The 15,124-nt window shown below is 52.0% G+C and overlaps 1 non-coding gene and 1 pseudogene across 1 annotated transcript; one reads left to right on the top strand and one right to left on the bottom strand.

The window, feature by feature from the left end:
- Positions 1-219: 219 nt before the first annotated feature.
- Positions 220-1,512, top strand: LOC106991630 (olfactory receptor 5P56-like; annotated as a pseudogene).
- A 2,080-nt stretch (positions 1,513-3,592) lies between these two features.
- On the bottom strand, positions 3,593-3,665 carry TRNAS-GGA (transfer RNA serine (anticodon GGA)). The gene has a single exon. It is a non-coding gene; the product is annotated as a tRNA-Ser (tRNA).
- Between the last annotated feature and the right edge of the window lie 11,459 nt (positions 3,666-15,124).

Here is a 15,124-nt window from a genome sequence, read left to right as displayed (position 1 = left end):
CAGTCTGCATACATGCTATGCAATAGTCTGTACCTGCTCATCCCAAACTCCCAAGCCACCCGCACGCACGCCGTGCCCTTTGCAAGCACACGTCCGTGCTCCGTGCCTGTGAGTCTGCTTCCGGTTCGTGGGCCAGTTCACTCGCATCATCTTTTAGATTCCACGTGTGATGCCGAACGGTACTTGTCTTCCTCTTCCTGGCTTCCTCCACTTGGCATGATGGCCCTGGGCCTCCACGCCGCTGCGAGTGGCGATATTTCGCTCTCCTTACGGCCGACTGACACCCCACGGCATACCTGCCTCACATCTCCTTTACCTCTTCAGCTGCCAGGGGACATTTAGGTTGCTTCCTTGTCTCGGCTATTGTGAATAGTTAAATGGGCATAATATCGAAATGAGAAAGCATGTGTGTGCTTTCAACAGCCGTTTAGGAAATGAGTCAGCACGTGACACACAGTAGGTGTTCAATCCACACCAGCATCCCGCTAGCACCGCCCACTCGAGGGGCATTAAGCGAACGTCAGCCCGGACCCCGGGTCTGCTTCGAGGGTGTGAGCGGGCCTTAAGTGGGCATCTCTGCCCTGACAGGTGCCCCGCAGCTGAGAACTGCACCCACGTCAGCTGGTTCGTCCTGCTGGGCTCACAGCGCGGGCGGGGCTCGGGGGCGGCCTCTTTGCGCTCTTGCTGCTCACCCTCCTGGGCAACGTGGGCATGATCAGCCTGATCCACGCAGAGCCGCAGCTCCACACGCTCGTACTTCTTCCTGAGCGTGCTTTCCACCATAGCCTCCTCCTTCTCCACGGTGAACACCCCTGGGCTGCTGTGGGGCTTGCTCGCCTCCAGCCAGCCCATCTCCTTCGCAGGCTGCGTGGTCCAGATGGCCCTCACGGCGCTCCACGGCACCGCCGAGTGTCTGATCCTGGCCGTCATGGCCTACCATCGATTCGCCACCGTCTGCCACGCTCTCCTCTACCGCAGCCTCACGTCCCCACGTCTCTGTGTCCAGCTGGTGGCGGCCACCTACACGGCTTCTGTTGCCAGTTCAGCTTTGCTGACCGGGACCGTCTTCAGGCTGCCCCACTGTGGCCCCAAATCATTAACCACTATTTCTGTGACATCCCCCCGGTGCTCCAGTTTGCCTGCAGAGATGCAGCCCAGGCTGAGGCCGTCATCTTCCCGTCTGCTGCCCTGGTTATCCTCCTTACCATCGTCGTTACCCTGGTCTCCTATGCCTACATCCCGGTGACCGTCTGAACAATGCGTTCCCTCAAAGCTCAGAGCAAAGCCCTCTCCAAGTGTGCCTCCCATCTCGCCCTCCTCTGCCTCTTCTACGGCACCACCACCTTTATGTACACCCAGCCAAGCTCTCGCAGCTCCTCGGAACAGAACGAGGTGGTGTCTGACTTCCACATGGTGACCATCCCCTCGCTGAACCCTCTGATCTACAGCCTGAGGAATACAGACGTGAAGGCTGCTCTGAAGAAGAGAGGCCTCGGCCTGCCGCCTTCCTAACGCAGGGTGGAACAGTCTTCCCCCAAGCCGCAACGTGGCAGGCGTAAGGTGGAGCATGGGTGATGTTGACCCTTTCCCCTGAATGGACGGGAGCCTGTACCAGCACCGTTTAAATGACCAACACACACCGGTTCATTCAATCTTCACACAACAAGTTGAAATGAGTACTATTATTTATCATCCCTTAGGAATCTGAGGCACAGAGAGGTTGAGTAAACGGCCCGAAGTCACACAGCAAACAAGGACCAGAGCCAGCGTGTGCATCCAGCCAGCCTGGCCCCAGAGATCTGGTTCTCAACCAGTGCGTTATTCTGACTTTTTCTGGTGCGCGCATCTCACCAGCAGACATCGAACACAGCTCTTCCTTAACTCCAAGAGTCATGAGGAGGAGCCGGATCATGGCATTACACGCGGTACAGGCGCACCTGAGCTCACGCTGCCGTTGAGCTTTTCTCTCTTTCGGCAGCTGTGAGATGTCGAGTCGAGGCACACAACGCTGACCCTCCGTTTTCCCGAGCGAAGTGAAGTGAGCTCAGTCGTGTCCAACTCTTTGCGACCCCGTGGACTATAACCTACCAGGCTTCTCCATCCATGGAATTCTCCAGGCAAGAGTACTGGAGTGGGTTGCCATTTCCTTCTCCAGGGGATTTTCCCGACCCAGGGATTGAACCCGGGTCTCCCACCTTGCAGGTAGACCCTTTAACCTCTGAGCCAGGGGGCATTAATCCCCATCTCAGCTGGTTATCAAGGTTCCCATGAGGATAAAATGGGCTCACACAGGGTCTGGCACAAACGAGTATTCACCGATCATTGAGCTTTTTTCTTCCCTGGGGAAACCTCTCCGTAAAACCAAATGTTCTTTGTATTTTTTCACCTTTTTATTTTGCCCTGGGGTATAGCCAGTTTGGAGAAGGCAATGGCAACCAGTGCCCTTGCCTGGAAAATCCCGTGGACAGAGGAGCCTGGTGGGCTGCAGTCCATGGGGTCACTAAGAGTCGGACACGACTGAGCGACTTCACTTTCCCTTTTCACTTTCATGCATTGGAGAAGGAAATGGCAACCCACTCCAGTGTTCTCGCCTGGAGAATCCCAGGGACAGGGGAGATTGGTGGGCTGCCGTCTATGGGGTCACACAGAGTCGGACGCGACTGAAGCGACTCAGCAGCAGCAGCAGCATAGCCAGCTTACAATGCTCTGATAGTTTCAGGTAGACAGCAAAGGGGCTCGGCCACACATACACGCGTGTCCATTCTCCCCCAGACTCCCCTCCCATCTAGGCTGCCACACAACACCGAGCAGAGTTCCCCATGTGATACAGTCGGTCGTGTTAAAAACAAACACTCTTACACATCACTTTTGTCTGTCTGTGTTTATTTTGGCCGCGCTGCTTGGCTTACAGGATCTTAGTTCCCTGACCAGGGACTGAACCCAGGCCTCAGCAGTAAAGTCCTACCACCAGGGAATTCCCTCCACCAGTGTTTTTTAAGAATGAGACCTTATCAGATAAACAACAAGGTCCCACTGCAGAGCAGAGGGAACTGTATTCAGCAGCAAGAAGTAAATGGCAAAGCAGAAGAATGCAAGAGGAGCGCACGTGTATATGCACACGTATAGACACACACACACGTGTGACTGAATCACTGCACTGTATGCCAGCAGCTAAGACGACATTGTCCATCTACCATACCTCAACGTTTTTAAAAAAAGAGCCCACACCATGCAGCTAGGCTAAATAGCATCTAGCTGAATCGGGGAAAAGTTCTTCCTTTTCTGCTTCCCTGGTGGCTCAGAGGTTAAAGCGTCGCCTTGCAATGGGGGAGACCCAGGTTCGATCCCTGGGTCGGGAACATGCTGTTTTAAATAGCATCTAGCTGAATCAGGGAAAAGCTCTTCCTTTTCTAGTTTTCCTTTCTTAACTCTTCTGATTACAGAGTTAAAAAGTTTCTACCTGGTACTAATTTGACTCAGTCGTGTCCGACTCTTTGTGACCCCGTGAACTGTAGCCCACCAGCCTCCTCCCTCCATGGAACTCTCCAGGCAAGAATACGGAGTGGGTTGCCATTTCCTTCTCCAGGGGATCTTCCCTACTCCAGGGATCGAACCCGGGTCGCCCGCATTCCAGGCAGACGCTTTAACCACTCAGCCACCAGGGAAGCCCTAGTTTGACTTTAAACCTTCCTTAATCTAGTCTCTTTTTTTAAGAGCAAACCTTAGCACTTCACAGTAGCTAGCTAGCAATTAATAACATTATGTTGCTTTCATTTTTGTTTTTTAATTGTGTCACTTTACCATGATCTGGATAAAATATTTTTAATACAAATTTTTTAGAATAGTCCAATTTTTAGAAAAACCACAGTACAAGGCAAAATATCATGAAGGAGCTGGACAGATGACTTTAGGAACACTGGTATTGATTCATGTTTTAAAATATTTTCACATTCAATCTTCACCAAGTGTTGTAAGATAAGTAAGCCAAACATTATTATCCCCAGGTTACAGAGAATCCAAAAATAATAACAAATCCTAGAGGCTGAATGGATCAGCTCTGAGTCTCGCTGGAAGGTCATGAAGTGGTTAAGAGCAGAGAACCCAAGCTCCTCGACTCAAAATGGAACCCCCTAAACGCACTTCTCAGCTTTAGTTCATAAACAGGAACGTTCTTGGTCAGTTTTTGGCTGCAGGAGCTTTTGTCCCTCGGTGTTCCTGTTTGGTTTCTGCTGACAGCGTCTCCCTTACCCTTGACTGTCTCTCCTCCGCCTCAGACCGCCGGAGAACACGCACCCGCCAGATCCCTCCTCTTCCAGGAAGCGCCGTGAATCTGCCAAGAACCGCTCCGAAGGTTTCTTACGATGCCTGCTGCCTACTGGAGTCAGAGAAGTTTCCCAGGAGAGGTTAAGTTAAAGGCAGAACTGAATTAATTACAAAGAGATTTTTCAGGCTGATGAAAGGATCAGGGAGAAGACGTCCCCGTGTGTCCTCAATTGTGATGGAATCTTATTTTTTAAAAAGCGAAGGCTTGGGGCTTCGCTGCTGTCCAGTGGTTGGGACTCCGTGCTTCCAATGCAGAGGGCGCAGGTTTGATCCCTGGTCAGGGAACTAAGATCCCACATGTGCTGCTGTGCAGCTAAAAGTAGATAACAAAATAAATGTAAAAAGAAAAGGCTAGAAATGGTTCCAACTGATATGGACACTCCCTGAAGGTGCTGAAATCCCAGGTGCCAGCGTCTCTCTGTCCAAGCATCTTTCATGCACCACTTCTGTTACGGGCAGAATTATCTCCCCACCACCAAACTGATATGCTGACATTTCATCCCCCAGGACCTCAGAGCATAACTGTATTTGGACTGTGTGTTAAGTCACTTCAGTCGTGTCCGACTCTTCGCAACCCTGTGGACTGTGGCCTGCCAAGCTCCTCTGTCCATGGGATTCTCCAGGCAAAAACACTGGAGTGGGCTGCTATTTCCTTCTCCAGCTGTATCTGGAGGCAGGGCCTTTAATACAACCTGATGTCTTGTAAGAAGGAGAAATTTGGACACACCAGGGACGAGCACGTGCAGAGAGAAAATCCTGTGAAGACACAGCCAGGAGGTGCAGAGAGGCTGCTGAACAAACCAAACCTCCCAGCTCCTTAATCTTGGGCTTCCAGCCTCCAGAACACTGAAAAACTAAATATCTGCAGTTCACGTTACCCAGTCCATGCCATTTTGTCACGGTAGGGAGTGCTAATACCGCTTGCGTGTCAAGGCTTCGCCTTGGTCCACTGCGGCTGCTGAAGCCCTAGCCGTCACTTCACTGTTTGAAGAAGAAAGTTGGAGAAAAGAGGGAAACTTCCAGCTGTCGATCCCCATCTTGTAGCCTTTTCAAACACAGCCAAGCGCAATCACTGGCCTCTCGTTAGCCAGGACTTAGTCACATGAGAGTCAGATGACTTGACTAAGCAAGGAAGGCTGGGGAACACGGCCATCAGCTGCACACACAGCCACCTTGACTATCCTGGGACCCTACTTTTAACAAAGAAGGGGAGAGTGCATACTGGATTGGCGGCACTCCTGACCACACCTCCCTTACTGCCTACTGCCCAGCACAGGGGTTGGCAGAGGACCGATGGCTCGCCCACGACCCTGATGCACCCTGCCAACAGCTGGTGTGTGGGCAGCAAATAGTACGTTTAAAGTTTTTAGCCAACATAAAAAATTCTGATGCAATCACATTTCAAATACCCGCATTCTCACCTTCCCTGGGAAGAAAAATTGAATTGGAGCACTCCACCAGTCTTAATCTCAGCATAGCTAGAGTCATCTGGTGCTGAGTCAGAGAAGCCCTTTAAAACAAGACAGACTCTCCAGTCCTCCCCATCCGATTCTTCCCCATCACTCTTCCCAGAGTCTCTGTTGTCTTTTTATCAGAGTGGTGCTGCCGTATGTCACCAAGTCGTGTCCAGCTCTCCCCAGCCCCATGGACGATAGCCCACTAGGTTGCTCTGTCCGTGGGATTTCCCAGGCTAGAACACTGGAACGGGTTGCCACGCCATCCTCCAGAGGATCTGCCTGACTCAGGGGTCGAACCCGCATCTCCTGCATTGCGAGCAGATTCTTTACCGCTGAGCCACCAGGGAAGCCCCTTTTATCATAGTAGAGAAAATTTACTATATCCACATCTCCAGCAAAAGTAAGAAAAGAAAATAAGGCCTTCGAGGTGTGCACATTTCAAAGCAAGTAGCCAGTGCCTAGGACAATGCCTGATGCACAGAAGAAGCTCGATCAACACTCTCTGAATGAATGAAGATAATGTCTATTTTTGGATGTGACGAACGTCCTGATAGATATAATATTACCCCTCACAAAAAAAAAAAAAAAATGTGTCCAGACATGAATGTAACTAACATTTGAAGCTTTCAAACTGTTTGAGAATGATTAATTTACCATGCTTTGAAAAAACAATCAATAGAGGGTATTGTTTCTGCCATCCTCAGAATACATGGCTCTGAGGGATCAAATGAGGAAGTGAATCTCTTCTTGCTATTGCATCTAATGAACCTACTCACAAAAGTTTTCCCCATCCTGGCAGATTTGGCTTGTGCTGGGTTTTGTCATAGTTGCCAGGAAGAAAGGCAGCAACCAATGTCCCGTTGATCTCTGGAATTGGAAGTAAATGACAAGAGCCACTTAGAGCTCACGCCACCAAACTAAAAGAAGAAAAGGTTTGCTGTGTTGCAAAATAACGGTGGATTGACAAGACACGCTTGGACAAAGTCTGCGAGCTTGTCTGGCCCATGCCTCCATTTAATACTCTCCAGGCAAGAACACTGCAGTGGGGTGCCACGCCCTCCTCCAGGGCATCTTCCCAACCCAGGGTTCTAACCACAGGCCTTCCACATTGCAGGCAGATTCTTTACTGTCTGAGTTACCAGGGAAACCCCACTGAATACTTATTTCTCGCCAAAATATCGCCATCAAATTTTGGCCTTCAAAACTCTGGACCTGTCTGCATCAAGGCGGTTCATTCTGTTGTTGGACAACTTTGAAAGTTAGAAATGTCATCATTCTGACAAACAGAATTGGCCCTCCGTGATTTCTATTAATTATTGTCAGCCGTGCCTTCTAGGGCAACTCAAAATAAATATTCCCTTTTCGTTAGGAAAAAAAAGAAAAAAATGTCTGTCCATGTGGAAAGAACACCTTTTCATTAATGTGAGGGGCCTGAGTGTTCCCTGGAGATATTGGAGTTTGTGACCCTTGGTCCTTGGGGTGATTCTCAGCTTCTTAGTACGACCTTAAGAGCTGTGCCGACCTAGCCTCCCAGGGAGGTTCCACCAACCGCCTACCCTGAGGCCACAGCCCCTGGCTGGCATTTGCACACACCTCTTCCACTGCACTCGTCCTCCCGAGTCCTGGAGAGTGTCTCCCCACCCCTTTGTCAGCCTGACAGGTCTTTTGGTAACTCTGCGTGCACATATGCTAAGTCTCTTCCGTCAAGGCCGACTCTGCAACCCCATGGACTGTAGCTCAGCAGGCCCCTCTGTCCGTGGGATTCCCCAGGCAGGAATACTGGAGTGGGGTGTCTTGCGTTCTCTGGAGGATCTTCCCAACCCAGGGATCAAACCCACGCCTCGTACATCTCCTGAACTGACACGCGGGTTCTTTACCACTAGGCGTCCCTGGTGGCTCAGCAGGCAAAGAATCCGCCTGCAATGTAGGGGACCTGGGTTCAGTCCCCGGGTCAGGAAGAGCCTCTGGAGGAGGGAACGGCTCCCCACTCCAGTCTTCTGGCCTGGAGAATCCCATGGACCGTACAGTCCACGGGGTCACAGAGTCGGACAGGCTGAGCTGCTTCCACTTCCACTTCACCTTCTTCACCAGCAGGCCACCTGGGAAGCGCCTGCGGAAGCTCTAGTCCCAGCCTAAACTCAGCCTCTTCTGGGGAGTCTCTCCGCCTCCTACAGCCGCCGTCATCATTCTCTCCTCTCTGCTCCATCTGCTTCATTAAAGAAAAGTTTGAAAACTACCAGAAGCTAAAGATTGAGCACTGAGTGGGAAAAACAAAAGGAAAAGAAAAGATTCGAGCAGGGAGCCCCGTCCAGCACAGCCCAGGAAAGCTTCAGATCTGAGAGTGTGAGAGGAGAAAGGGCGCTCTGTGAAGCCAGAAGACCAGGAACGGTCCCCGCCCCAGGCTGGCAAAGCAGCGTTGCTGGGTGTCCCGCACACCTGCGGCCACCTGGGGGCTGTTTTGGGGTTTTTCACTGTTCGGTTTATTGCGCTGGAGCCTTGTTGCTGCGCACGGGCTTTCCCTCGGTGCAGCCAGCCGCAGCTGGGCTTCCTTGCGGAGCGCAGGCTTTTCACCGCCCTGGCTTCTCTGCTCGGGGAGCACAGGCTCTGGGTGTGAAGCACGTGGGCCTCCGTAGCTGCAGAAGGCCAGCTCAGGAGCTGCGGCACACAGGCTTTGCATGCAGAATCTTCCCGGACCAGGAATCGAACCTGTGTCCCTTGCATCAGCAGATGGATTCCTATCCACTGTACCACCAGGGAAGTCCCCACCCACCCCGCCCCGGGTTTTTAATTAGAGACGATCTGGTGTCGTTAGAACTGGGCTTCTGGCTCGCGTGTGGCGCCTGGCTCGGGTGGGGTCGCGGCATCCAGTTGTCTAAGTGTACGCGAGGTGCCTGAGTCAGGCGAGACCCCCAGTTAGCAGCCATCTCAGCAGCAGCCGGGGACCAAGTCAAGGCTGATTATCACCTGCACACCAGCGCTCACACATGGCACTGAAAACGTCAGTTTGGGGACTTCCCTCGTGGTCCTCAAGGCGAGAATACTGGAGTGGTTTGCCATTCCCTCTGATGCTGATGCTGAAGCTCCAATATTTTGGCCGCCTGATGGGAAGGGCTCACTCATTGGAAAAGACCCTGATGCTGGGAAAGATTGGAGGTGGGAGGAGAAGGGGATGACAGAGGATGGGAGGCTTGGATGGCATCACCGACTCAACGCACATGAGTTTGAGCAAGATCCGGGAGACCCTGCTGCTCTGCAGTCCGTGGGGTCGCAAAGAGTCCCACGCGGCTGAGCGACTGAACAAAGGCTAGTGGTCCAGTGGCTAAGACTCCGCGCTCCCAGGGCCGGGGGCACTGGGTCGACGTCTGCTCAGGCAACCAAGATCCTGCGTGAATCAGGGCATGGCCAAAAGAAATAAATGTGTTTTTTTTTTTTTAAGGAATAGTTTTAGAAAAAGAAAATGTCAGTTTTGTTTTTCTCTCCCATTTGTATTTCGGGGTTTTTTTTTAGCTGACTTCCCGGTCAGCCAGCCTCTGCCCCAGTGTTCAGTACAGAGAGGATGTCCAGCCACTGCTTATTGCTGGACAAATAGGATAAAACAGCCAAGCGCCTACACAGTGCCTGCCACAGAACAGACGCACAGTAAATCACAGCTCCTGCCAGAAGGCAGAAGAACGGAAGGAGCCCCTCTCCCAGGAGCAGAGCGGGAGGACGGCCCAGCTGAAGCCCACAGCCACCGCTGCAAGCTACAGGGCTGCGTGCTTCTGTGGGGAGCCGGGACTCCTCCCGTCCAGGTCAGCCAGCCGCATCTGTGGGCCGTTTTCCAGCAGAGACACCAACCTGGAAACCCCCAGCGGTCCTCCTAGGGAGGACTCTGCCCAGCTGTGTGCGGGCATCAGGAGCAGAGAGCAGGGTCTCGTTTATCCCTAGGTTTCAGTGAAACGGAGCAGGACCCCACGGTTCTTGCCCCACCCCCAGCCCCTCAGGTGCTCTGCCTGTCTTTTGCGGAAGCGTTTTGTCAGTAAGCTTAATCAGAGAAGTGAGAAGGGCAGAAACAAAGAAAAACAGTCAAAGGAGGCTGAATAACAACAGCGCAGTCATTAAGCAAAGTCCAGGACTCTAGATCATATTCTGAGCCTTGTCCCGGGAGCTGTCTTCGCAACACTGAAACCCCAGGTGGAGAAGTTAACGACACAATGACCGGACTGTACCCAAGACAGTTCTGAGAACTGGCCTCCGAGAAATGGGAACAGATGGACCTTGGAACTGGCAGCTGTGCTCAGCCGCTTCAGTCGTGTCTGACTCTCTGCGACCCCATGGACTGTTGCCCGCCAGGCTCCTCTGTCCATGGGATTCTTCAGGCACGAATACTGGAGTGACTTGCTATTTCCTCCTCCAGGGGATCTTCCTGACCCAGGGTTCGAACCAGGGTCTCCTGCACGACAGGCAGGTTCTTTACCACTGAGCCACCTGGGAAGGCCGGAACTGGAGATTAATTGTAGGTCAAATAAACTGTAGGTCTGACGCTGGCCAGGCCCCCGAGGACCGATCTGAAGATGACTGTCAGAGCTGACTGTGCTGTTTCCGCACGTAGCCCCCTCCTTCTGCCTGTAAAAGCTCTGACCCACTGGTTGCCAGTCGGGGGAGAGTCAGCCCTCAGACAGATGTCCACCACCCTCCCCCGCCACCAGCTGCCGGCATCTGAAATAAAGCAAACCTTTCTTCCCATGAAGCCGGCCTGTTGATTGGCTTTTGAGCGACGAGCAGCCGGACCTCACCACAGTCTTGGTAACACTGGTGCTACATTTTGTACTAAAGGGTTCAGCCAAAGCTGGCTCCAGAGTCCAGGTGCTGTCAGCTCTGGCAACCCATCATCATTCTGAACCCTGGCTCGCTGCTGCCTTAAAGCCTCTGTTACCACTGAGTCCTCTTTAAAGCCTTTTAGATCATTTTAAGCATACACATTTCATGTTCCCCAGCTAGACAGTAAATTCTCTGAGGGCAGGGAGTTTGCCTTCAGAGCTGGGTTTGGAATCAGGGCTCCATGAAATCTGGTGGGAAAGTTACAGAATCAGTTCAGTTCAGTTGCTGAGTTGTGTCCGTCTCTTTGCAACCCATGGACGGCAGCACACCAGGCCTCCCTGCCCATCACTAACTCCTGGAGTTTACTCAAACTCATGTTCATAAAGTTGGTGATGCCATCCAACCATCTCATCCTCACTCGTCCCCTTCTCCTCCTGCCCTCAATCTTTCCCAGCATCAGGGTCTTTTCCAATGAGTCAGTTCTTCACATCAGCTGGCCAAAGTATTGGAGTTTCAGCTTCAGCATCAGTCCTTCCAGTGAATGTTCAGGACCGATCTCCTTTAGGATGGACTGGTTGGCTCTCGTCCAAGTTACAGAATGGACCTGTCCAAGCCCTAGCAGCACTGCCCCCACCTGCAGACTCTGGAGAGCTCTAAGAAATCCAGGGGCAAATTCACAGGTTTCTCCTCTGTGAGAAATCCTTGCCTGCTTCCGCCAGCTTCCTTCTCAGCCCAGCAAATCTGACAGCCAGCTACCTGTCCAAGGATTCTGGTAAAGTCAGGTCTCACCGGGAGCTGCTGGTGAATTCAGGGCAGCTGCAGGGGAACTGAAAACAAGAGGGGAGAAAAAAAAAAAAAAAACCCAGCAAGGTAACGGAAAGAGAGTGACCACTGACCCCCGCCCCCTGGATCAATCCCCTTCTAGCTCTCTCCCCCAGAGGGCTTATCTCTTGCAGGGAGAGGTCTCTGCCTGAGGCTTGGGGCCTGTGAGTCATGTCCAAGAAGGAGAGCTTCTTCTCTCTCCACCAGGATGAGTTCAGACAGGCTCGGAGTACAGGGGAAGCGCCATGAGTCACCGAGGAGGAAGAAAGAGCCGGGGAGAGTAGTGTTGAAACATACACACTACCATCTGTAAAATAAATAGCTGGTGGGCATGTGCTGTATGAGGCAGGAAGCTCAACCTAGCACTCTGTGACTGCCTAGAGGTATGGGGTGCAGAGGGAGGGGGGAGCAGGTTCAAGAGGGAGGGGACATATTATTCCTATGGCTGATTCATGTCAATGTATGGCAGAGACCAACACAGCATTGTAAGGCAATGACCCTCTGATCAAAAATAAATAAATTTTTCACAAAAAGAAAGAGCCAGGGAATGGGAGGGGGTGAGGCAGGCTCCCTGCTGCGTCAGGGTCTGCAGCCTCTTTTCTGTCCCAGGTCCCCCTTTATCCAAGGCCTTTCGAGGCAGGTGAGGGTCTTGCAACCTTCCCACTATCAACACTTGGGGCTGGATGACTCTTTGGTGGGGGGCAGTGGCGGGGTGGCGGGGGGGGAGGCTTTCCGGTGTGCTGTGGAATATTTCACAGCATCCCTGACCTCTGCCTTAAGATGTTGGTAGCATCCCCATCTCACCGGGTGTGACAGCAAAGACGCCTCCTTGGTGTTGCTGTTCAGCTGCTAAACTGTGTCCGACTCCCTTGCAACCCCATGGACTGTAGCCTCCCAGGCTTGTCTGTGCATGGAGTTCTCTGGGCAAGAATCCTGGAGTGGGTTGTCATTGTCTTCTCCAGGAGATCTTCCTGATGCAGGGATCGAACCTGCTTCTCCTGCGTCGGCACGCAGATTCTTTACCATCTGAGCCATCAGGGAAGCTAAAAGATGTCCCCAGATGTTTCAAAATGTCCCCCGGGGGTAGGAAGGAAGGAGCCTGCTTGAGACCCCTAGCCTTAGAGGACCTCCCTCCTCGCCTTCCCTTCCTTCTACAGAAAGCAGGGCTGGTCTCAGTCTCCCTACCCCTTCCCTCATAGCTGCTTCTCCCTAGCAGTTCCTGAAGGTTATCTCCTTATCACATTTAAGGGCTTATGGCTGCTTCTTTCAGATTCATAGATGAGAAGGAGGAAGTGGTGATCATGGAGAATAATCAAATTCTCAGAGTGTGGGGAGGAGAGGAAGAACCAAGAAGGGACTCAGGAGTTCAGATCCTACGGTAACCAAAAGTCCTGATGGACTGAGGCAGCGTCGTCCAAGAGAAGCGTCACGCGGTCTGTGTTCTCTTTTAATAGTGGATATGTGTCTCCTGTTTGTACATCCACCTGTGTATGTACTTGTTTAGAAGTGAGGGATGCAATCTTCTTACTAACAATAAACATTGCTGGGTATATATAAAAAAAGAAGCATCGTGCAAGCCACAAGCACAGGCCACACATGTTATTTACCTTTCCTAGCGGTTGGTCACATTTTTAAAAAAAATTAAACAGGCAAAATTAATTTCAAAAATATATTTTACTTAACCCAATATGTCTGGGCCAGCCATCTTTCAAGGCTCAGCAGCCGCATTGGCTGGTGGCTTCCAAACTAGCCATGGTAGGACCCGGCTTTCTTTCAGAGGCTGAGGTTCACCCCTGCCCTTCTCCCAGAACCAGAGAGCTTCCAGAGGCCACGACCTTAGCAACACAGTGAGGCAATCCGATCTCCAAGTCGATATTCGTAATTTAGAGAACAAGATACCCATTCCAAGGGGCCCCCGCCCCATCCAACAACATCCATTCCTGGGCACACAAACAAAGCAGCCTGCAGGTTGTCCACTGGGTCCTTTTCCAAGAGTTGGACCTCAAACGTTCCACGCCACACCCCTCGTCAGGAAGAAAGTTATAAATCCTCAGGGCGTACATTACCCTAACCCCACCCTACACACGGACTTTCTCCCAGCCGTCAGCGAATTCCACCCAGCCTGTACACACCCTGCTTCTCCGCAGAAGCTTGCTGTGCTCATTGCTTGCCCAATGCGAGACTGAAGACCCAAGAGGCCCTCAGACCCTGCCCTGTGTGTCGTAATCGGTTCACCAGCCCTCAGTCACGTCCGCTTGCTGCTAGATACAGGTCGTGCTCCATTGAGCAGAGAGCCTCTGTTCAGATGATGAAGTCCCAAGCCTGATGGACACATTCCTGGTTAAGGTACCAGACGTAGGATGGGGCCCTTGCTGGAGACTTATAACCGCTTCCCAGGTGGCGCTAGTGGTAAAGAGCCCACCTGCCAATGCAGGAGACTTAAGAGACGTGGGTTTGACCCCTGGGTCCAGAAGGTCCCCTGGAGGAGGGCACGCAACCCACTCCAGTATTCTTGGCTGGAGAATCCCATGGACAGAGGAATCTGGCGGGCTACAGTCCATGGGGTTGCAAAGAGTCAGACACGACTGAAGCAAATGAGCACGCGCAGTGAGTGGGACCCTCCCTCGCTTGTGCCTGTTCTGCCAGGATATACCTCTGGAAATCTACTTATCATGGTTCAAAGGTCCTGCAGGGCCTTGGTTGGAAAAAAGATGGGAAAACCGCTGAGGCTAAGACCAGCTAAGGGGGATCAAAGCTTCCAGTTCAAGATGGCGGAGTGGAAGGACATGCGTTCATCTCCTCCTGCCAGAGCAGTTGCTGAACAATAATCAACAGGAGGCCACTGGAACCCACAGAAACAAAACAAACAAAACAAAAAAGCGACCAGCTCAGGAAAAGAAATTCCAAAAGTTTCCAAACCTTTTTTCACTGGATATGTTCCTAGATAATCATTCAGCAGATTTAAAGGGTTCGTTTTTTTTTTTCTTCTTTTTAATCTTTGAACCCCTAGTACATGATCTCTGACATACAGTAGGATCTCAGTTAATACATGGATGAAGGGACTTTCCTGGTGGTCCAGGGGTTAAGAATCTGCCTTCCAACGCAGGGAGCGAAGGTTCGATCGCTGGTGATCGTGGTCCAGGAACTGAGATCCCATGTCGCCAGGGAACTCAGCCCGCGTTGTGCTGCAGCAAAGACCCAGTGCAGCCACAAAAAAAAGCGTGACTGTGTTGCACAAGGAGGCGGGTGCAGCCCACACGCTGGAGAGGAGGGAGGTCTCTGAGAGGTCTCCATGTCAGAAGCTAAGGAAGGAATGACCCATTATCTGCAGATCTCTGGCGTCCTGACCCTTCGCACAGAGGCTTGGGTGGGCAGCTGGATTTATGACTCCTGAAGTCAGTCACTGCATCCTGCCGGTGCCAAGCCTGCGGCCCAGACAACCCCTCAACGTGTCTGATCATTCAAGCCCAGCCCCAACCCTACAGACCCTAATCCAAGCCCCTTCCGCTGGGGCCACGGTCCAAGTTCCCCTCCCTTCCCCACGTGTAGGAGTTCTCTTCGGTTCTGGCTCTCAGGGATTTCCTTTCCTGGGATTTGAGTTCAATCATGTCTTTCAAATTGTTTTATTAGGGCTTTCCCCCCCTGCATTGCTGTGTTTGAGATAGAAAGGTGTTCCAGTTTCCTCTGTTAAAGTAACCGCAATAGACCCAGAATGGACTCAT

This window comes from Ovis aries, chromosome 15, assembly GCF_016772045.2.
Source record: "Ovis aries strain OAR_USU_Benz2616 breed Rambouillet chromosome 15, ARS-UI_Ramb_v3.0, whole genome shotgun sequence".
NCBI lineage: Eukaryota > Metazoa > Chordata > Mammalia > Artiodactyla > Bovidae > Ovis > Ovis aries.
Note: the sequence above shows the minus strand (reverse complement) of the source record. Positions and strands in the feature narration are given on the sequence as shown.